This window comes from Electrona antarctica (genome assembly GCF_951216825.1).
Source record: "Electrona antarctica genome assembly, chromosome: 15".
Classification (NCBI taxonomy): domain Eukaryota; kingdom Metazoa; phylum Chordata; class Actinopteri; order Myctophiformes; family Myctophidae; genus Electrona; species Electrona antarctica.
In genome coordinates, this window is record NC_136796.1 from 20,584,256 (window position 1) to 20,606,640 (window position 22,385).

General features: G+C 43.4%; 1 protein-coding gene across 2 annotated transcripts in view; it reads left to right on the forward strand.

Annotated features, from left to right (window-relative positions):
* ripor2 (RHO family interacting cell polarization regulator 2) overlaps positions 1-22,385 on the forward strand; it is a 102,538-nt gene that overhangs the window by 19,381 nt on the left and 60,772 nt on the right. The window contains exon 1 of one of the 2 annotated variants that reach the window (XM_079522474.1): positions 11,515-11,783. The exons of the other annotated variant lie outside the window; for it this stretch is intronic. The gene's annotated coding sequence lies outside the window, so the exon portion shown is untranslated. Of the gene's footprint in view, positions 1-11,514; positions 11,784-22,385 lie in introns of those variants that run through there. 2 annotated transcript variants of the gene reach the window in all.

Sequence of the window (22,385 nt, forward strand, 5' to 3'; positions counted from 1 at the left end):
TGTCCTTGAGTGTGAATGGGACTGTCTCTCCTCCCTCTTGTTATTCAATGTGTATCCATTGAGCATATCTGGGGGGAGTAGGGAGGGTGGAGGACAGTATGTTAGACAGTGATTGGTGTGAGATGGTCCCATTGTTCTATTTGCTGTTGACCTGTTCTTTTTTTAGTGGTCATTTTTATGCACTCAAGAAATGTCAGAGGCCTTATTAGAACAGAAAAGCATGGTGGTGACTTGTGTTGGAGTCTGTTAGAGCCTGTTTTCTACATTATTACTTAATTTCATCTGACCCAAACAAACATTAAAGGGATCGTGACATTATTATTTTTTCTTATTTCTTGTAGGTTTTCTGAGCTCAATTGCACCCCAATGACTAAACTTTTAACATTCCGTTTTCTGGCTCAAACAAGTGCTCTGATTTGCCTGTGGATTGTGCGGTAAGACTCCACAAATCCCATATGACATGGGTTTTGTGACACTGTTTTGCCTGTTTTCACTGCATCTTAAAAGGCAACACAATGTTCAAAGTTCTGGTGGGTGGGTGGAAATGTATGTCATGAAGTCCATAGACTTGGCTGGCAAAAGAAAGAAAGAAAGAAAGAAAGAAAGAAAGAAAGGAAGAATAGGGACATTCTTTGTCATCATGCCAGTCATGAAGCAATACAGCCACCCTGTCCCAATAACTCACAACGAACCTCAGCAACCACAAGCACACATAAACTACTACAAAAGTGTTACTTTTCAACATTTGTGTAGTAGTAGTACTACAAATGTTGAAAAGTAACACTTGGAATTAATGAATTGCATTTTTATAGCGCTTTTCCAAGTGCTCAAAGCGCTTTACAATGGTTCATGCATTCATACATTGGGAGGTGAAGCGGCGAACAGTCGACGCCAGCGACTCTTTAGTCTGACTTTATTGTATGCTGGTATACCATATCTCTGAAGTGTTTCTGAAGTGGTTGTCCAACAATCTTTGAACAAATGTTCAGTTGTTGCAGCAGTTGTGACTTTAGGGCTGCAGACAAACATCCATACCAGGTGGTACTACAGTACTGAAGAACACTCATAATAACAGAAGTGAAAAACAAAAGAAGAATCTGTCTACGTGCACGAAGGATCTTAGACGGAGAAGGAAGTAGATTCTTTGCTTTGTTTTCTTACACACTGAATCAATCTGATCGTTCCATGACAACAGATGGTCTATTACTACTCCTAGGTATTTGTACGAACATACCTGGTTGATCGGTTCACCATGAATAGTAATGGGGGATCTGTGTATCTCTGGTGGTGTACCAAAAACAATCTCTTCTGTCTTTTTTGTGTTAATGATGAGAGCGTTGTTACTCCATTCAACCACCTTATTTACTCTGTGTTGGTGCAGACCAGGATCACTGGAACTATCTAGGAGAGAAATCAAAACGGTATCATCTGAGTATTTTAGAATGTATTGGTCCGGTGTGTCAATCCGACACACCAGACCACTGTCTTCTAGCTGCTAAAAGTGAAGTAATTGTAATGATCAAACGTACATTGCAACTTTATTTATATTTTTAATTACAGGGCACAGTGATACAGTAGGCTATGTACAAAGTGTAGATGTGAAGGCTGGTGTTAGTGTACGATTCATGAAAACTGTTCATTTCATGGGGTGGGTGTCAGTTTGAGTCTTGGAAAACAAACGTTGTATTTGTGTCCTTATTGAGGGGCGCCAGCCCCTCCTATATATACAGGTTTAATGTTTGTTTTTAGTTCAATGTTTGTTTTAAAAACGCCATTGACAATAAATAGAATGTAATGTTTGTTTTGTCCCAATGTTTGTTTTACATCATCATGTTGTAAGAGGTGTGATTTATTTAAATACATATTCAAAGGCAAGAGTTGTAACATAATATAGGCTACCCTTTTAGGTTGCATTGTTAATATTGCTGCATTTTTATTCAATTTCTTTCACAATGTTATTCTTCATTTCATTGTAATTTTACTATTAGATTTAGATGTGCAGTTGGAGGATAATAATAAACCTTGGACCACTGAATTTGGAGCAATCATCTGCAAATTCAGTTTGTACAGGAACATGGGTCCCATTATTAAATGTGTTTCATGAAGGTCTATGATTGAAACAGGATTACACACACTAAACATTTTGGCACATGGGCTTTTCATTAAGCTTTATTCTACATGTAAATAACAGTGTGGACAGCACATCCACATAATGCCCTAACTAACTATACACAACATAATTCAAACCCTTTCATTCTGATGTGGGTGTAAAAGGTGGTCTATGTTTTAATCTCTGGTGGTGGTGATGGGCTATTTGTAATTTATTGCTGAAGTTACCATAAACAGTGCATGTATAATTCACCTCAAACTATCTCAGAGTACAAATCCACATTTCACCTTATTTATGTAAAGGTCACTGCTATCCATTGTGCATGTCCTGTCTGTCATTTACATGTACAGCTCATGCAAATGACATGTCCTTGAGATGAATGGGAATGTCTCTCCTCCCTCTTGTTATTCAATTTGGATCCATTGGGCATATCTGGGGGAGGAGGGAGGGTGGAGGACAGTATCTTTGACTGTGATTAGTGGAGATAGAGGTGGTCCTATTCTATTTGGCCAATCATATCAAATCAGTTAGTGGTTATACCTCAGACTCTCTGGTATAAGAAGACTTGGTCTGTGTCATTTCTCCACAACTCCTCCAGGATATCAATCATTTCTGATCACATCTGACTGTGGACTCCAGACTTCAGCTAAAGATGAACTCTCTCCACCCCACCAGGGACATTTCTGCTGAACAGGAGGAACCCAAAGACCTTGGTATGTTACTCAACTTAAATATTAAGTAGCCACTTAATTCCTATATTTTTAGTCATGCAATGTAGTAAGGTAGTTTAGGCCATTGTTAGTTAGCACTTTGTGGACTAGTTGTTGTGCAACAATCCCTGTCATGTAGCGGTCTTTCTACCTATCAACAATCTTTCCTTTGTATTTGTTTCCAATTCAGTGTTGCATCATCAGCCTGACTGCCCTGACTTACCAGGGGTGAATGAACAAAGAAGCTTGGCAAAGCAAAAACACCACTGCTGTGATCCGTGTGGAAAACACTTCCCTTCTATCTCCACACTTAAATCACACCAGAGAATTCATACTGGAGAGAAACCCTATGGCTGTGAGCAATGTGGACAATGCTTCTCTCAAATGGGACACCTCAAACGCCACCAGAAAATTCACACTGGAGAGAAACCCTATGGCTGTGATCAATGTGGACAACACTTCTCTGAAATGTCCAACCTGAAAAAACACCAGAGAATTCACACCGGAGAAAAACCCTATGGATGTGATCAGTGTGGACAACACTTCTCTCAAATGGTTTGCCTCAAAATCCACCAGAGAATTCACACTGGAGAGAAACCCTATGGATGTGATCAGTGTGGACAACACTTCTCTCAAATAGCAAACCTCAAAAGCCACCAGAGAATTCACACTGGAGAGAAACCCCACGGATGTGATCAGTGTGGACAACACTTCTCTCAAATAGCAAACCTCAAAAGCCACCAGAGAATTCACACTGGAGAGAAACCCTATGGATGTGATCAGTGTGGACAACACTTCTCCATGATGTCAAGCCTTAAAATCCACCAGAGAATTCACACAGGAGAGAAACCCTATGGATGTGACCAGTGTGGACAATACTTCTCTAAAATGTCAAGCCTTAAAAGCCACCAGAGAATTCACACTGGAGAAAAACCCTATGGATGTGATCATTGTGGACAACACTTCTCTGAAATGTCCACCCTGAAAAAACACCAGAGAATTCACACCGGAGAGAAACCCTATGGATGTGATCAGTGTAGACAAAACTTCTCCGTGATGTCAAGCCTTAAAAAACACCAGCGAATTCACACTGGAGAGAAGCCCTATGGGTGTGATCAGTGTGGACAACACTTCTCTGAAATGTCCAACCTGAAAAAACACCAGAGAATTCACACCGGAGAGAAACCCTATGGATGTGATCAGTGTGGACAATACTTCTCTCAAATGGGACACCTGAAAAGCCACCAGAGAATTCACACTGGAGAGAAACCCTATGGATGTGATCAGTGTGGACAACACTTCTCTCTAATGGCACACCTTAAAAGACACCAGAGGATTCACACTGGAGAGAAACCTTATGGTTGTGATCAATGTGAACAACACTTCTCTGAAATGTCCAACCTGAAAAAACACCAGAGAATTCACACCGGAGAGAAACCCTATGGATGTGATCAGTGTGAACAACACTTCTCTCAAATGGCACACCTCAAAAGCCACCAGAGAATTCACACTGGAGAGAAACCCTATGGATGTGATCAGTGTGGAAAGAGTTTCACTACTTCAAGTGCCCGGAAATGCCATGAGCGCACACATATGAAAGATAAATCTGTTTAGTGTGAACAGAATGACAAGAGCTTCAATATAGAAACACCAAGTTGATTAATTGCAAACTTAATGTACTGTTGACCTGTTCTTTTTAGTGGTATTTCTTATTCACTGTGTCAAGAGTTTTCAGATACAATATTAGAATAGAAAAGTATGGTGGTGACTTGTGTTAGAGCCAGTTTCTTCTGCCATTTTACTCCCCCTCCTGCATCAGTCTATCTACATAATTGCTTCATTGCATCTGATTTGTATTATTATTATGATACTGATTAAAACTGTTATATTATTTGCTGAATTTTACTTGATACTGTATTGTCTCTGTGGAACATGTCCCTCCAACATTATGCAGCAGATAAACACGTCTTGATCATATTATTTGTGTCACTGAAATTTGACCTGCAGATTTGCTGTATTTAGATGAGCTTCATCTCATTGGCTGTTCACATGTTATACATTATTTGTAGACCACTTGGAAGATAATAATAAACCTTGGACCACTGACTAGAGAACAGAACATTTGTGCCCTTTGTAGACCACTTGGAAGATAATAATAAACCTTGGACCACTGACTAGAGAGCAGAACATTTGTGCCCAAAACAAGTTCTGGAGGAATTTGGAGCAATCATCAGTAAATTCAGTTAATGAGTTGTGATCTTAGTTGAGATGTCTGTGAGGAGTATCAAACCAACTTTGAGTTTTGGCCTGTGTTTTAATCCATGGTGATGGTGGGCTATTTGAGAATGTAATATGATGGCTGAAGTTACCATAAACACAGTAGGCCTACACCTCAAAGTTCCCAAGTGTAATGATTTGTGCTTTATGGTGTCATCCACTCACAGTTAACAGTTTTTTTGTATTGAGTTGTACATGAAATGTACTGTATTTCTGCAAACTGTTAATAAACCAATCAATCAAAAGCCCTAAACTGCTGTCCATTGTCCATGTCCTGCTGTCATGTGCTGAGTGTGAATTGGACACTCTGGAGGTGGTCCTATTGTTCTATTTGGCCAATCATATCAAAGCAGTTAGTGGTGGTTAGCATCCGGCAGTTTCTACATGCTAATAAAAACAATAGAGCACAATGTGGCTATTAGACTCTGAGGATTTGGAAATAGACTACTGTCTTGTTAGGCCTTGAACATCATTTGTAGTAAAAATGCAGGTGAAAACGTTTTCAAAAAATAATTGGATAATTTAGATAATTAAATTGACATCCCAACACACAGAGAAGATACAAAATAGAGAGTACAGAAGGTGTCAAAGTCATAGATTATCCAATAGGCTACTGTTCACCCTGGCATTTTGTGTTATCTTTTAAGTTGAGACATGGTAGGTGAATAGGGAAAAAAGTTAACTAATAGCTATCACAATGCAACTTCTCCAGTTGATTACTTATATTAAAACTAAGATTTTTTTGTATTACAAAATTATATGTTTAAATATGCAAATTAGGCATTATATGCGCTAATTTCGGGACGATAAATCTGAAGATCGGATAAAGCCAGATTCAAAATGATTGTTTCATTTTGTTGACATATTAGAGACAAAGAAAATTACAGAAGGGATTTTAGATATCTCTAATTATCACTCCACAAATCAGAAAATAGCGTCAACAGGCATAAAAAAACCCAATTTCCGGCATGTTTTTAGGTATAAAATGTGATGTAAATCAGGCTGTGAATACTTCAGTCCACCCGTGCTTTTAACACAATAATCACGAAATATATATTTTTTCTCAATAATTAATTGCACAAAAATAACTTAATTATGGTCCAATGAGTGTGTGTGCGCATGCCCCAGTCCTTCATAACTCCAGCTGAAGAGTGGTGAACACTGCTGATGAATTATATGTTGCCTTTGATTGTAATTGAAAGCTTCCATACAGTAAAGTGACTGGTGTGTGTTTGTATGGACGGTATGTGATTTACAGGATGCATGTTCAATGTGTGTGTGTTTGTGTCCTGATTGTGTATTTCTGCGTGGGTGGTTGCCTGTGGGCATGTGTCTTTGGTCTTTGTGCGTGCGTGCATGCGTGCGTGCGTGGTGCGTGCATGCGTGGTGCTGCTTTTAGTAAATATAGCCACTAGACTGGGGGCTGTTGATGGCAGGCATAATTACAGGCTGAGCCATGCAACAGCTGAGAAAAATGCCTGTGTGGTGGTGGTAATTTCAAACAACATTTCAAACTTTCATTTTTTTATGGACTCTAAGAACAATTGGCTTGTATTTCAGCATGCTAATCTAGGACGAGAAAGGCTGTAGTTTCTATTCGCGTGGAATCGCCAATATTTTTGTATTATTTGACCTGATTACCATGTTGTGTTTGTTCCACCCACTGACTGATAACGTGACCTGTGGGTGTCTATTTAAGTGGGTGAGAGACCACGCTGGGCAAGACCTACGCTGTAGAACGCTATCATTTGTTTTGGGCGGAAGTTGCGAGATTTTGGCGGAAGTACCGCTCAAGGAAATGACGTTGATGCTTTACAAATCAGTTTACATTCTCTGTGAATGAAACAAGTGTTGTGATTGATCGGAAAAATATCGTATCCGGGGGAAATACATCTGCCGGATGTTCCGGACCGACACATCCGCCAATAGCGTCTCTGCCTTACGGTAGGTTGAGACCAGTCTTTTCTCTTCGCAGATGAGTAAGCCTGGGACCGAGGCTAGTGAGAGACTCACATCTTGAGTTTGACCAGATGATGAACCCTTGGCTCGAAACATGGTCAAATTAGATAGCAGATGAGTGTGCGGGTTTATTTTTATTTTTCTGATGTCACTTTCCAACCCAGCACCACTACTAAGTGATGTGTATTCTTTTAGTTTTTGTAGACATGAATGGTGCCATCAAGGTTGAAAATGGGTGACGCGCTCCCATAATTCTCTTTCCGTGTAAATGTGAAGCTGACAGATTGGAAGGGACAAGTCATTTTCTGCTCTCTTTGCTGCCACTCGGGGAGGGACTGTCCTCAATTGGATTTGTCCGGACTTAGTGGAACAGCAGATCCACTCACACACTATTGGCCACACACTCGCACTGGGAGAGGCAGCTCAAGTCCAATCACTCTTCATGATAAGAATCAATTTACTACTACTTTACTACTACTACTACTACTTGAGTACTGCACAGAGGCAAATACAGTATTTTTACTCCACTACAATTTATAACGTATATTTGTCTATATACATGTACATTTCGGCCATTTGAAAATAGACGATCTACAGTACAAGCTCAGAACGTGACACATTGTTAGCTTGTAGATCTGCTATTTTCAAAAGATTTTGAAAATAGAAATGGGACATATGTGAATAATGAGAACTTTTACTTTTAGTAATTTAAGTACATTTTGATGCCAATGCTTTTGTACTTTTACTCAAGTCAATTTTGAATTTCAGACTTTTACTCGTAACAGAGTACTTCTACGTTGCAGTATTGATACATTCGAGTACTTTTTCCATCACTGAATTAGTCACACTGAAATGTGGTTTTCTGCGGCTGCATTTGTCTGACTTCCATAGTAGTGATGAGAACTGTCGTTCATTTCAGTGAACCGGATGAGCCCGATCAGGTACGACGAACGGTGAACAGTTTCTCTTCAGAAAATTGCATTTGCAACTGAACGGAATGAACAGATCTTTTTGGGAAGTGACCTAGTTCACTAGGTCAGTACTGGTTCATTTGAGCTGTTGTTTCATGGCCGACACAACAAGCTCTTTTTAGCAAAAGGCCGATGCACACCTCAGAAGGCTAGTGACAGGTGCGTAGGGCAATAGAGCATAATTAAAAAGGGTATCTTTGAAAAACAAAGAAAAGGTCCTGCACACTTGACAAAATGTTGCTCTTTATTGGGTCGACGTTTCGGTCGATTAGACCTTCATCAGGACAGACAACATTTAGACACAACAAGCTCACAACGCGTCACACTGCGACACGTTGAGGGCTTGTAGATCAGCTATTTTTTAGGTGCAACCCCGCACTCTTAAGCTACTGAAGATGCTGCGTACGACTGATTGATTTCAACAATGCAAAATGCTGCGTTCAAGTCAGGAGAGTTCTGAATGCTGCCTTTTTGGGTATGGCGTGGAAAGGGGGGAATTTGCATTTCTTTCACCATAGTAGGCCTAAATGTTGCATTCATGGTCTGGACAGTGCACGTGCCTGCAGTAACTGAATATGTTCACATCTTTCTGTCCAGGGAGAGGCAATTTGCTGAAGCACTACTAGAGACTAGGGCGATTATGACTTCAAATAGGTATCACCATTATTTCAAACCTTTGCCGCGATAACGATGAATGAAAGTGAAAATCTACACGTGTACAGTGCGTTACAATCAGGGATGTGCTGTGGATTTTTTTTTAACTAGTGGGGCTATGTTGCGCACACGTGCTCGTGAGTGATCACTGTCTCAAATAACCTCTTAAATGTACACCTATTTATTAACCCACAATATACTGTATATCAAATTTCATTCTATTTACTTGCATAATGGAAAAACTTTAGTGTTTTTTTTTACCTTGCAAACGTCACCTCTGTCATTTATGAATCCATCAGCCACTGTTATCCAACTCTTTTTTTCTTTTTTGTCTCCACCAGGCCGAAGGCATGGGGAGAGAGTATGTTTTGCACTCCGTCCGTGTGTGTGTGTGTGTGTGCGTCCGTCCGTCCGTCCTTCCTTCCTTCCGTCCGTCTGTTACCAGCTAATCTCCGGCACCGTTGGCCCGATCCATGCCAAACTTTGCACACACACTCCCTGGATGCCAACGACGAACCTCTGCCCCAAATATTCCTCAACGGCCTGTTATAGCGCCACCATGAGGCCCATTTAGGCAAAACACATTTCTGTAGATTACTCGTACACATTTTATCCATACATCACACAATTCGGTATACACTATCTCCATAGTCATGTGATCAACACGGATCTGCACCATTTCCCATCTTCCTTCCTGATTGGCTAAGATTCGCTTCCAAAGCTCACATGATTGGTCCGTTTCGAACAAAATGCCACAAATCACAAACACAGTGTGCAATTTCCGTGAAATTATACACGCACATTTCCACTAGGCTGAGGACGACATGACACAATTTATTTTCCAAACCAGCCTCATGGTGGCGCTATAACAGGGCAATTCCTGTTTTTACCTATAACTGCATCGTTCTGTGTACAACTTTGTATGCGCACTCCCTAGAGGCATGGAAAAACATTTTCCCTGCATCCCTCCACATCTGCCGGTTATAGCGCCACCATGAGGCTGATTTCTGCAAAACACATTGTTTATATTAGTCACACAGATTTCATCCAAATCTCATGCAAATCGGTATACATGATCTCTGTAGTCATGTGATCAAGACAAGTCTTCAGGAGTGGCCCGTTTTGTACAAAATGCTGCACATGTCCTGCTCATCCAGAATTCTATCCTCAGAGATGCTATGAGTGATCTGACTCTGCATTTCCTCAACACAATGAAGAAAATTGTTGCAAAAAACAAACAAATGTTTATATCACTCCTAAACATTTTGCCAAACATCACACACACTCCTATCCTCCTGGTGGAGACCTGTGCCCAGAAGGGCACTTTTTCTAGTTTTTATAATGTTTATCCCACGATTTTGCAACCCAGTTTTTTCACCCAGTGCCAATTATCTAATGTAATCCTGGGCGCTACACTTCCTCTGCCAACCTGGGGGGGCAGCGGACTGATCTCATGCCTCCTATCCAACTCAACTAGACTACAGTACTTCAGACAGAACATCTACCTACAGTAGTAGGCTATTTAGCAGGTCGACACAATGGACCGTCACCATTGATGTGCATACGGTATGCATCCAAGTTCTGTCATTCCTGTTATTCCAAGCTGACACTCAGGGTCGATCGGCAGGTTTTGTTAGCGAGGTTAGTGAGGTGCGACTGTGAATGGCTGTGCAGGCTTGTGTGCATCTTCAAAACTACAAGGGCGCCACTCTGGATAGCCCTACCGGCGTCAGCTCACCCCTGGTCACTATACTGTTTTTGTGCACCACCATTTCACAACAAAGTACAGTTAAGTGATTAATCAGACTAATAGATTTAGTTTAGAATCATTTTTGTGTTGATTTGTTGACGTATACGGGGGAATAAATTAAAAATAATATATATATAATATATATATATAATAATATACATTTGTCAGTCCTTGACATAGAATTGAGAACCACTACTAGAGCGTTCTGGCATGGTAAAACACCCAGCAGTAGCCAGGCCTGTTATACTGAGATCCCCAATGACTATGGTTGGAATGGTAGAAGACGTACAGTATAGGTCCACTCCACTGTTGTGCAACCCCCTCTCTGAAGAATTGTTCAGCTCTCTTTAGCACATGCATGGACCACAGGACAGTGACAGCTGTGTCAACATGTTCAGACATGGTCATGGAACTGACATGATGTACATGTACTGACTGAAAACTGATAATGTCTACAATGACCTAGAATGGCCAGCTAATGCCTACTGTATTTCAGCACCACCCGTCAGTGTGTGTGTGTGTGTGTGTGTGTGTGTGTGTGTGTGTGTGTGTGTGTACGTGCGTGCGTGTGTGTGTGTGTGTGTGTGTGTGTGTGTGTGTGTGTGTGTGTGTGTGTGTGTGTGTGTGTGTGTGTGTGTACACGGGTGCGATGAGGGAGACAGATGTTTTTAACTTTTTTTGTCTCCTCTGTAGTGAAAATAGCAGATCTACAAACTCATAATGTGTCACGATCTGCGAACTACTATTTCACTATAGGCTACTTTAGTTCAGTGTGACACATGTTTTCAAAATAATAACACAAAATAATAATACTGTTTTGGACACACACACACGGACACACGCACACGCGCGCACACACACACGCACACACACGCGCACGCACACACACACACACACGCACACGCACACGCACACACACGTACACGCACACACACACACACGTGGATTGACACGCCTACAATTACAGGCGGCGCTGTCCATTGGTCCGCCGTTAGTCGGGGTGGGAACTCAACAATAGCCCAAACTGGATTGTGAAGCACACTCTCTCTCACATAACGTTATGGTTGTTGGCAGAGAACGGATTACATTATGCGTGTGTACGTGAACTAATGTACCTGAATCATTATTAACAGAGATCGGTCGTGCATTCGTCTAGGATTTGCAGTTGATTTCTGGGGATCTTTTTTTTCTTTTTTTTTCTTTTGGAGAGACATCGATTCCTTTGGACGCGCAAACTTGGCAAAGAAGGGGACTTTTCTCCCTCTTTCGCGCACGGATGGATGAGCACAGATAGAGGGGACCCTCGCACGCCCCCAAGGACCCCCACCCAGCTCCTGTCAAGTTCTACAGAGGTGAGAACGCATCAAGATCACGCCGACTGATGGATTGGATAATCAAAAGTGGCAACACATTTTTTGCTGGAGGAGATAAGTTGCGGAGCACACAGAGTTAAATACACTCGGGATCGAGTGGCGTGTCGATCGCTTCGTTGCGGGGCAGTCGAGGGGTTTTTGCAGGGCACTAGGTTAGTAGAGCACACAGCAGCGACGGTGGTGGTGGTGTAGCGACGGGATCGGTGACTTGTCGAATTGTGTGACTTCAGGGTAGACTAGAGCCGAGGTCGCCCGTTTTTTGACATTTTTAGGCAAATCCATGCAATGCTTTGGGATAGTTTAGTTTTAATTGTCCCTGGATGAACAAGAGATTGAGATCGCGGATACCAGAAAAATAATGTGCTTGGTGCTTGGTGATTGTTTTATTCATTGCACTGATTGCAGTTTGTAAGATAACATATAGTGATGTTTTCCAGTTAAATGTGTTAGAAAAGGCTGTGTAGACACTAACAGACACTATAGTCTTCTTTTATGACAGATGGTATGCCAATGAATGAATGCCAATGGTATGACATTTTCCTCTGCACGTCTAATGAAGCAGATTACAATTGTATTTATTTCTTTGAGCGGTTTGGTGATATTTTCAATGCCAAAAGGACCCTCGCTAATTTAGCCGAAATCGGCCGAACAGCGAGTCGCATAATTCAATGGGCCACAAAATTGTGTGCAACACGGAGAAGGGAGTACTTTAACAGCAGCGAGACCATACAGTAGCTATAAAACCCCTCATTTTATGTGTATTTTAAGGATAAGATCACTTGACAACAGGCTTTTCATTCATACAGTTTCAGTTAGACTACTTATACAGTAGGTTAGGGCAGTGTTTCTCAAAGTGGGGTCAAGGGACCCTGCAGGGGTCCTTGAAGCAGGGGATAGGGATGTATGTAACAATCTTGAAAGTCTTAAGGTCCCTGGAGGCACAAAACATATTCAGATGGGGGTCCGCTTCCAAATACATAATCATTTGGGGTTCGTTGACATGAAACAAGTTTGAGAACCACTGAGGTTTTAGTTGACAGTTCTCTGGGCTTGCTGTCACCTCTGTCTTATGGCTATAGAGGTGACAGAAAACTTGAATTACTCTCTCTCTCTCTCTCTCTCTCTCTCTCTGACATTTTCTCTGCTCTTGTCTGGTCTACCTTAAAACAGATAGAGCTCTTGGAAGTTATTATTATTTTCTTCATGAAGCTATTTTTACAGTCTGGATTAATTCAGATGAAATAATGTGTCAGGCATAACCACTGCTTACATAAAGGCGAGTTCTTTGTCAGATTTCTCCCCAGAATGATTTAAACCTTCAAATGGCATGAGCCCTGCTCATATTGTAATGCAAGGCTATACAATGCACACTGTGCACCAATGCTGTTGCCCCAACGTATCATCATTCACTAAACTCACTCCACACAAAATAAAACACGGAACGCAGCGAATCAGGCTGTAACCCAGGCTAAAACAGGAGAGTGTCTAGTTTAATGTTTTTTTTTTGTGGCTTTCGCCTTTATTTTATATATTTTATGGAGGGACAGACAGTAGGCTGACAGGAAATGGGGAGAGAGATGGGGGGGGAAGACATGCAGTAAAGGCCGTCGGGATCGGGAGTCGAACCCGCGGCACACTGCCAGACTGGATTACCAGCCAAGGTGCCTGGACCACTGAGCCATGGCCCAGGCCGAGTGTCTAGTTTAGAGCCCTGGGGTACACCGGTCATCTAAGTATGTAGGTTTTTAAATGGTTAAATGAGTTGTGATGAGTTTCATTCTACTCAATGGCCTTATCTTTGTGTAGCATCCAGGATTTGAACCCCTGGTCTCTAATCTAATACCCCCCCTTGGCCAGGGGAGATATTCGGTTCATGCTCCGTTACATTCACCCCCCTTTGAAACTGCTCCTCCCCACAACCAGGTAACCCGATCCGGGTCACGGCATCCAACATACCACCCCAGGATTTGAACCCGGGTCTCCCGCATGTAAATCTTGAACATACAGTATCGCTTAGCCAAAAGGGAATCCCCTTTGGCCAGGGAGGGGAGATATTCTATGATTATGAGCTGTCAGAGGCTAATACCATGAGCTGTCAGAGGCTAATACTACGTTACACATGCAAAGGCTACTAGCAGAGAAGTAACGCTATCCTGGCTCCTGATTCTGTTTCAAGCCTTCAGACGTTATGTCAATTTTAAACAATTGAAAAAATAACAGACCTCGGTCAGCTGTTGTGCTACTTTTCAGCACAGGTGGTGAAAAACAACCATGCTGTTTTCGTGCTCAGACGCACCCACCCAGCCAGCCAGCCACCAACCCACACACATAGCTCCGTAAGGGAGTGGTTGCACCACTCAAAAGGGGTTCATGTCCTGAAGGGTAAAAACACCAAAAGGGGTTCATGTCCTGAATGGGTATAGAACTATAATTTAACAAGCATTTTAACAGAGAAATATCCCAGGCCAGCACCTTTAACCACTTGAACCCCAGCATCCATAGTCTGGGGGGAACATTAGCCAAAAATTACCAATCTACAAGATGTGTTGTCTGTTGTGTAGCTTGTAGATTTTATTTTTGGCCGAGAGATCTGCAGTATACCAGTGAACCAGCATACCAAACAAAAAAGTACAGTTGCAACGCTGCTCCATTTTTTTTACTAAGGATAGATCGGCTTTAAGTGGTTAATGTTCTGAAAATCCTCCTGACTTTGTTGAAAAGGAAGATGCTAAATTCGTGTCCTAGGCAAGCACAAAAAAACTAGCTGAGAAATCACAAAAACGACAGCGGCGAATCGTCTCTGCTCCGCACGCCGCTTTTCAGCCAGCTGCTCTATGTTGTTTTGAGAGAGAGGGGGGGGGGGGGGGGGGGGGCAAGATGTTTCAAGGGTAAAAAAAAAATCTGTGCGGCATACAGGCAGCAGGGTTTCTGCTTTTGATATGGTTAAGTATAAGTGCTTTGCTCGCCTGCCAGCCTGTTTAAGGCCATGGCTAAGCGGTTTTGAGGAGAGGGAGTGAGAGAGAGAAGGGGGGGGGGGTTGTAGGGGGTTGCTGTGCCAAGCGAGCGCTGCGGGGCCTCCTCTCCTTGCTGCCCCGGGTTATAATGTGCCAGACCGGTTCCATGCTTTACCCTGAACATTGTCATCACCCCCCCCCCCCCCCTCTTCTCTGACTCACTCACTCACTCACTCACTCACTCACTCACTCACTCACTCACTCGCTCACTCACTCGCTCACTCTGACACTCAAGCCATCTATAAGCCCAGCCATCTACAAGCCCACAATCAGGAAAACTGTCTTACACAATGTCTATTTCTTGAAAATCTGCTATACATGTGTGGTCCTCACATGTATAGCAAATTAGCAATACACACACACACACACACACACACACACACACACACACAGTACGCACACATGTTTTCCCCTTTCTGACTCCAAAAAACCTCATTAAAAGTAACTATAAGGAGGCGGTTTTGGAGGGGATTCAGACAAAAACGCTGCCGTTCTAATTGGGGTTTTCCCCCTCCACATGTACATATAAAATGCACCGCAGCATTGCTCATTGAGGATTCTAACAATACTTGCGATCGCACATGAGGGACGCCGTGTGACGTGAAGCACTCGACCGCCTCCCTGAATGGATGGATGTTGCACAGAACATTCGCCCGCACACACAAGACCCGAATCGATGGGAAAGAGTTCTTTATTGTGGGTGTGCCTCGTCGGAACGGCATCAGAGGCAGGGACGTCATGTGGGTAGAGACGTTTGAGAAGCTGGAACTGTATGTGTGTCTGTCTGTCTCTGTCTATATTCATGAATTAATAGCATACTTCACCATGTAACTGTTGTGCACACGAGTTGTGAAGATGGCCAAGTACACACACACACACGCACACAACGCACTGCATCGCAATGAACGTGAGCTACTTTTGAAAGATACGTTTTCGCCAATAAAGGCATGCCCGATAGAGGCCAGGTTGAAAGTGGTTGCATCTGTTTTGGGGGTTTTATAAATATACGAATAACCAATGAAAAGTATTAAGAGCTTGTGACTGAACAATAATAACATTGAATCCATTTGGAACACAAGGCATTTCCTGAGAAGTAACGGTTTTGGACATACAAGGTTTCCACCTGACAGGGATATAATGGGTTCCTATTCTTCACTGGAGGACAGATAGAGATACAGTATGTCATTATATATCTGTGTAGTTTTCACCCACTGCCCATTCAAGCTCAGTGTGTGTGTGTGTGGGTGCAGCATGCGTGTGTGAGTGGCTAGAGGCAGGTGCGTGCGTGCGTGCGTGCGTGCGTGCGTGCGTGCGTGCGTGCGTGCGTGCGTGCGTGCGTGCGTGCGTGCGCATTTGGCTGGGATGAACGGTCTGAAGCATTCTTCCAGGGGGAGTGTCTCCCGTCTTCAGTTTTCACAGCTGATAGTCATTTCATAAGGCGTGGAGGAGACGAGACCTCCCTGGTTGAGATTAGTGTATACTCTTAAGTAAATACTCAAGCATTCAAAAGTACAAATTCCCGAAATCTGGAAGTTTCCATCATTTTCAGATTCTTCTATTTTTGAGTGGTGAAAACCACTCCAACAACTGGCTTTGTTAGTTTACGTGTCCACGTGTCCACGTGTTTGTTCGTACCAAAAAAATTAGCATGGTTGCTATGGTCACTCAGTTCACACGGGTGTGATTTCATTACGTCAGACATTACGTCAGACCACAGCTGATCAGGCTATATAATACCTTACACCACTCAGTTCACACGGGTGTGATTTTTACTCCTATAAACGCCTATAGTGTAGATTCTGTCTGAACATAAACATTAAATGCCATTGACAATTAAAGGACAATTTACGTCATATGTGTCTGAGCAAATCGGCAAATGCACAGTATGTCGGTGGGAACCCGTGGCCATTCTTGATGATGATGTATTATGATTAGAGCGCCCCTCACTTCACACAGGTGTGATTGTTTTTTTAAATTTTTAAATAGGAAGTTGTTAACTCATGCCTTGTTTTGTACAGTATGTTTCCCTAGCTTCCTAGAAAAGCAGTGGAGTCAAAAAGTACAATATTTCTATTTGAAATGTAGCTGAGGGAAAGTCAACGGCTTGCTAAAACAAAAACAAAAAAACGGAATTCTCCAAAAATGTACTTGAGTACAAGTAAATGTACTTAGATACTGTCCAACACTCGTTGAGAGACCTCTAATGCTCTCATGGGAAGGAAGGAGAGAGAGAGAGAGAGAGAGAGTCCTGATTTGAAATCCGTCTTTACGTCTTCATCAGGCTCCCCGCCTCAGGACACTTTGTGGTTTCCTTTCATTAATATCCTTAATAAACATAATGAATTAATTATCATCTAATCTAAAAACTCCACCGTTTTGACCGTAACCTAGGTAAGGTTACGGTCAACCCTCCAACTGCAGTCAAAAGAAAAACTTACTTTTTTTTCTTTTCTTTTCCTTTTCCTTTTGCATTCTTGAATTTGAATGGGCTTAATAGTTGGGCTTTGTTTTGTTTTGTTTTTCCATTAGATGTTTTGGATTTTCTGCATGTACTTACAGGACTTCTTGATGTAATTCATAAGTATCAGCCACCAGATGCAGGGATGTGTGCTTTCAATGAGTCTAACATGGTTAACCTGGACTTTGAAGTTGAATGGGCTTTTATAGGAGGGGGCATGACTGATCAAATGAATGTGGGAATATCTAAATATCGAATCAAACAACTTAAAAAACTGCGTGGGCTGCCGCTGCACATATAAACATAAAAACTGCGTGGGCTGCCGGCTGCCGCTGCACATATAAACGTGAAAAGGATCCCAAAGAATGAGATAAAGTATGTAAAAGTGGAATTCCCCTTTAAGCCCTATGCAACCTTCAAAAAGGTTTTAACATTTCTGAAAACCATTGAAAATGCTCGCCCCCTCCAAAGAAATAGGAACGCCAAGGTGAAAGTGGTTAAAGAGTCACTTCCATTCCAAAATGCGCTGGTGGACATTTAACTAAACACGTCAAGGATAAGTGTGTGTGTGTGTGTGTGTGTGTGTGTGTGTGTGTGTGTGTGTGTGTGTGTGTGTGTGTGTGTGTGTGTGTGTGTGTGTGTGTGTGTGTGTGTGTGTGTGTGTGTGTGTGTGTGTGTGTGTGTGTGTGTGTGTGTGTGTGTGTGTGTGTGTGTGTGTGTGTGTGTGTGTGTGTGTGTGTGTGTGTGTGTGTGTGTCCGCCCGCACCCACGTGGAGGGGAGGAGGAGAAAGGATTTTAGTGCCTTCGGAAATGCAAACAGTCGCAAACAGTTAACCCTGTCCTGACCGGGGTCAGGGGTTATCAGGCGTGGAGATGCTTGTCCGTCTGTCACTGCACGTCCCAACACGTCCCACCCCGAAAAGGACAACAGTGGGGTTTGTGGGGGGGGGGTGGGAGGGAAGGGAATTTGGCATGAAGGGGGGTGGGTTTTTTGATCACTTCTTAAACCATGCCTATACTTAGCTGACCGGAATCCCCCAGGGCAGGGCTTTATGTAAGGCCCCCTACTTTTTTCCCGCTACACCAAATGTCTTCGCCGGAAAATAGCTGATCTACAATCTCACTTAAAGCATCACATCCCCCCCCCCCCCCCCTCAGAAGGGATTGGGATTGGGAGATGACTGTAAGGAGAGAGGGAGGGATGGAAGGAATGGGGAGTGGGGGAGGTGACGGAGGAGGAGAATGGACAGAATGAGGGAGACTTGAGAAGTGTGCTAGAAGAGGGTTGGTATGTTCAGAGGGGCTGTGCTGCTAGTACGCTTCTGGCGCTTTGAGACACATGAGGTCAAAGAATAGAATCGCTCACTCACAGTTTCTCTCTCGCCAGCTGCCTTCCATTGGCCATGGTGTGTGTGTGTGTGTGTGTGTGTGTGTGTGTGTGTGTGTGTGCACGTGTGACGTGTGTGTGTGTGCATGTGTCCACTAGTAGTGCTGGGATGTGTACTCTGATCAGACATGTGTTGTCTACATTTGTCTTTGTTTGTCTTGCTTTCCTTCTGGCTGGATTTAGTTTTTGTATGTCTGTCTGTCTATGTCTCTGTCTCTGTCGTGCCTTTTCAACCCTCCATCTGTCCTGCCAGGGACGTAGCTGACCATTTGGTAGGATATTTGTGCTGCCCCCCCCCCTCCCGACGAGAGCGCTGCTATTCCTCATCCAGATCGGCTATTTTCGCTGTTTGTGAGGACGCACACACGGCCGCTCGTTATTGCGTGGCGGAGCCGCGGATAAATTTGTTATTTTGAGGGTCGGCTTGGCACTTTTTGGCACATTTTGTTGCCCCCCTCGGCGTGTTGCCCTACTCGCAGTGCGTATTGCGTGTATAGTTAGCGACGGCACTGTGTCCTGCCAAATGTCTTTCACCGATTCCTGATGTCTGTCCATTGTCTTCGTCATGTCTTATCACTCAGTATCCCCCTATCATCCCTAACGCTCTCCTATCTCTGTCTGTCTGTCTGTCTGTCCTAATGTTGTCCTAACTCTCCATATCTGCCTCGTGTGGTTTACGTTAATAGATGGATATAAACACTGGACCGATAAGATGTGTTTCTCAACATTGGGTCTGGGGGCCACCAAGGGTCCAAATGGACCTTTACAGGCCTGTAACTCTTAAAGGGTCTATGATTTGGTTCCATTTTTACACTCTTGCGCATGGAACCCAGCTTGCAGATCGGCTAGTTTTGCTCACCAGGAAGATGTTTGATTATTGTCAACACAATTAGGAATGACACGGCCAAGATGGCTCCGCCTGGTTCAGAGTGGTTAATATGACACGTCAAGTCGCGTGTCGTTTGAAACAAAACACTGGACAATGGACATGCTTTAGTTTATTGGGTCAAGAATGTACTGTGTGACACAGCCGACATGAGCGCACACACACACACACACACACACACACACACACACACACACGCGCCTTCCAGCTGCTGCCCGATATTTGTGTGTGACTGTGTCATGGTAAAACAGAGAGCTTATCGGCTTAGCTGCTTCCTCTAAAAGCGTACGTTTTAGAACTGCTCTGAAACCGAGGAAGTCCTCACTACAGTAAATGCACGAGCGTGTGTGTGTGTGTGTGTGTGTGTGTGTGTGTGTGTGTGTGTGTGTGTGTGTGCGTCATTTGCCGGGTGGCACGTGACATTTACTCTACAACATCTGTCATGTTCTGTAGCATGTGGGAGGGGATTAAATGGGCGAACGCAGCACGCAAACCGAGCCCACACATAAGGCCACCGTGCTGCTGTCACAGATATGTCACCGAGCCTAACCCTGTCACACATGTGATGATCTGGTCAGACCTCCCGCCCAACACTCCCGTGCAGTGACAAATATCACTCTCCCCGGCCGGCTTCCCTTCCCCAAAACACGGGTCAATTGTGTTTATATGGACTCTAGATGCTCGATCAAGCCGGGTGCACCGCGGTTCGCAGGCCTGGGGTACAGGCTTTAGTTTAGACATACTATTGGTCCGACTGTCATTAGACCTCAAACCCTAACCGCAAGCACGGGAGCAGTGCATGTTCGACCGCATGTCCGACCGTTGTTTCCGCATGTCGTTCCGTCGGTGTGTCTAATCTGCGTGTGCATCCCGCAGGCCTGAGGTTCAGGCTGCACAGCAGAGCAATATCCTATATGTGTTTATCACTCTGTATGAACGGAACAGGTGCATGAAAAATGTCAGCCTCCTGTAACTTTTCATTTTCCTCTCAATGCCGGCTGTAATCAGCCACTGGTGTTTACCTGCAGAAACACATTGCCCTGCTCTCACTGGATGTTGGTGTTTTCACTGTTTGTTTTGGTAGATTTGGGCCTATACCAAATCAAACAGTGAAAACGCAGAGAAGGGCAATGCATTGCTGCAGGTAAACACGACCACACTACTTCAGTGGCTGCTGGTAACAGAGGGAAATGATGGGTAAAAATGTATAATGTTTTGTTATGTAAACACAGGGCAAAGTTACAGTATATACTCTTAAGCCTGCAGTTGATAGATACAGTGCACTGAGATACAGTAGTAGGGAAATTAAATGCAGAAGATTATCCAAAACGGGGACAGTTTAACCCTATTTTATTATTTGAAAAGAGCTCACAGTGGCGCCTTTTCCACCCAAAGAACTTTGGTTCTAGAACTGGTTCCGTTCTACATTCTTGGAACTTTGGTGCTTTCACGGAACCAGCGACCATTTTTTGGTTCCAGTTCCGAACCAACTTTTAGGGTTCTGAACCAACTCATTTTCAGTGGAAACACTGGTTCAATATTAGGTGGGGAAAAAAAGAACGGAACCGGTTCAACCCTGGTGGAAAAGGGTCCACCTTTGTTTGAAATTAGGTTTATAATATTTAAACATTTTACACACGTTCTCTGATGGAGGTCCCTGTCACAAAATCTGTTCACACGCGGCGGGTCTGCTGGCATATTTAATTTCGTATAAATATGAAAAACATGAAAAATAACCTATACCCACTTGGCTCTATACTGTCGCCCCCATCTTGCAGCCCTGGTTTGTTTGTTTGTGTGTGCACGTGCATGCGTGTGTGTGTTCTTAACTTCTTCTCGTTTCCCAGGAAAAATATGGGTCACTATAGTGCTACATCCTGCCTCTCTCCATCCGGTTGTTGTGTTGTGTTGTGTTGTGTTGTGTTGTGTTGTGTTGTGTTGTGTTGTTCTGTGTTGTGGACACACTGCATTTACGACGGTACGAATTGTCGCTGTTGCTAAGTTACAGTTGTCAAGCAGCAGGGAGCGCGTGTTCCCATTACCCAGGATGCTTGGGGGTTGCTGTATGATGACGGATGATGTTAAAAGGGGGTGACTCTGCTCCCTTTTATCCTGAGGCTCCAGTGATGACTGAATACAGTATTACATACAGGGGATGCAACTGTGTTCTTGCCTAATATATTTTTGGTCCTTATGGTTGCTACTTGTTTTTGGCCAAACAACACTTATTGTTCTTTAAAATAGTGTATTTTTTTTCTTTTTCTTTTTAAAGATATTTTTTGGGGGGATTTCGGAAGGAAACCGGGGGTATGTTGGGGGGGGGGGGGGGGGGGCAATGACAAAGGGTCTGTCGGGCAGCCTACAATGCATTGTAGGCTGCATTGTAGGCGGCTGTGGCTCAGGAGGTAGAGCAGGTCGTCCAATGATCCCTGGGTCGGCGGTTCGAATCCCGGCTCCTCCTGTCCACATGTCGAAGTGTCCTTGGGCAAGACACTGAACCCTACATTGCCTCCAATGAGTCGGTCAGTGTAACCTTGCCACCATTGGTGTGTGAATGTGGGAAGTGAGGACGCTGGCGTCGACTGTTCGCCGCTTCACCTCCCAATGTATGAATGAATGAACCATTGTAAAGCGCTTTGAACACTTGGAAAAGCGCTATAAAAATGCAATAAAAATGCAATTCATCATCAAAGCCTATATATGTTGTGTATCACTCTGCCATCACAGCCCCATAACTGGAGTTCATTTCACTTTGAGAGTGTAGGAATATGACTGAATGGAGGAGGACACGTAAGGGTGCATTTGGTTAAATCATGAAATGTGTCCCTTAAACACT